This window comes from Tupaia chinensis, unplaced genomic scaffold (assembly GCF_000334495.1).
Source record: "Tupaia chinensis unplaced genomic scaffold, TupChi_1.0 Scaffold000088_1, whole genome shotgun sequence".
NCBI classification, from domain to species: domain Eukaryota; kingdom Metazoa; phylum Chordata; class Mammalia; order Scandentia; family Tupaiidae; genus Tupaia; species Tupaia belangeri.
Genome location: NW_006159550.1, coordinates 1532888 through 1534986, shown reverse-complemented (window position 1 = coordinate 1534986; position 2099 = coordinate 1532888). Strand labels below are relative to the sequence as shown.

The 2099-nt window shown below is 42.3% G+C and overlaps 1 pseudogene; it reads right to left on the bottom strand.

Annotated features, from left to right (window-relative positions):
- Positions 1–820: 820 nt before the first annotated feature.
- Positions 821–2099, bottom strand: part of LOC102499826 (myosin regulatory light chain RLC-A-like) — a 15360-nt pseudogene continuing 14081 nt past the window's right edge.

Below are 2099 nucleotides of genomic sequence, written 5' to 3'. Positions count from 1 at the left end.
CTTTCCACTATTCCTTTTGTTTCATAAAAGTTATTCTTGTAAAAGCATGTCATTTTGTTAGCATAACATAGCTTTCTCATTGTTATATTCACTAAACTAAAAAATAAATATTTGGGGACCAGCAGTTAGTGTAATGGCTATGTCGCTAAACTCCCATGTAGTTGTCCGTGTTTTGAGACCCAGACCCGGTGGCTTAGACTCATACCGGGTGTGTGTGTGTGTGTGCATGCCCAAGATTCCGAGAGGAGAATGGAGGAGAAGGGATTGCGGCGTGGCCATCCCCCCCTGGGGGGTGATTTCTCGCTTTCTGTCTCTCTGTCTCTCTTTGTCTTTCTGGCGAGTGCATGTGCCCTATAGCAAAAACCTCCCCTCCAATTTTTTTTTTTTTAATTTCGCCTTTTTATTTTCTGATTTGGTACATATTGATAGATAGTACCCTAACAAAACTCGTTGAGGTCCTCAGTAGCTTTTAGAAGTGTAAAGGGGTCCTGAAACCAAAATTTTTTTATCATAAAATTTAAATATTGGTCAGAAAAAAATGAATGAATAACTTTTTCTGAAAAAATACATTGACTCTGTGTAGACAGCAGTTATTGAAAGGAAGGAGAGCAGGTAAATTAAATTACCCTATTTTCTACTCTGCAAATGAAAAAAAAAAAAAGCCCTTTTCTACGTTGATTATAAAGATGCATGTACCAAAAGGGCTGAGAATAAAGACAACAAGAAAGGCAAAAGCTGTAGGGCTAAGGTCATGCAAGAGGAGATCTCAGAAATACGCAGAGTGGCAATAAGGGACGTCTGGCCAGAATTTGAAGTTCTCTCAGTGGTCTTCGACTTTTCCTCCATGTTTAAGGATGCATGTGAGCTCGATGTAATTGAAATTCCCCTTTTGTCGGTAGGTGCTTCTCGGTACAGCTCGTCCACTTCCTCATCTGTAAAACAGTCCCCCATGGTGGTCAGCAGCTCCCTTGGGTAGCCCTCCTGAATGGTACTAGTTGCTTCTATCTTTCTTATTTTTTTGAAGAGGGTTTTTTTGCTATAGGGAGTGTGCACTCACCAGACAGACAGAGAGAGACAGAGAGACAGAAAGCAAGAAATCATCCCCCAGAGGGGATGGTCACGCCGCAATCCCTTCTCCTCCATTCTCCTCTCAGGATCTTGGGCACGCACGCACATGCTCCTGGAGTGAGTTTTAAGCCACCGGGTCTGGGACTCGAACCACGGCCGACTACATGGGAGTCCAGTGACACAGCCATTATGCTAACTTCTGGTCCCAATTGCTTCTTTTTTTTTTTTTAGAAATTTTCGCTATAGGGCGCATGCACTCGCCAACCAGACAGAGAGAGACATAGAGACAGAAAGCAAGAAATCATCCCCCAGAGGGGATGGTCACGCCGCAATCCCTTCTCCTCCATTCTCCTCTCAGGATCTTGGGCACGCACGCACACGCGCCTGGCTTGAGTTTTAAGCCACCTGGTGCAGGACGCATACCGCGGTCAACTACGTGGGAGTCCATCAACATAGCCATTACGCTAACTGCTGGTTTCCCCAGTTGTTTCTTTTTTTTTTTTTGCTCACAGATTTTTTTTATTATTATTTCAATTTATTTACTTGCATTCATTCACTGTACATCATTACAGCATACAAAATGAGATTTTCCATCTAGAGTACACTGTATATTTTCTCAATCAAGCACATCAACAAACATGTTATTGTCAGCAAATGATCCCATTTCTTGTTTTCTATATGTTTTGCTTCCCCCCCCCCATCCTTGATTCCCTATCCCTTACCCTCTGCCATCTCTCACTCTCCTCCCACACTGTCTCTGGTATCTATGTTTGCTTTCTATACCATTTCCCCCCCACATTTTATTGAATCACCAAAGACCCTAATCAGTCCAAATACCCTCATAGCAAACACAGGTGACACACACATTTCCATGAACACAAGTCTAACTTTACGCATCCTATAAAGTAGCACCTAGCTGGGGCTACATATCCTACTGCACTCATTGAATAGATATATTTTTTTTTCTGAAACTTTTTTTTTGTAACTCAATTTACATTCCTTCCCTAAGCATCATCACAGCACACAAAATG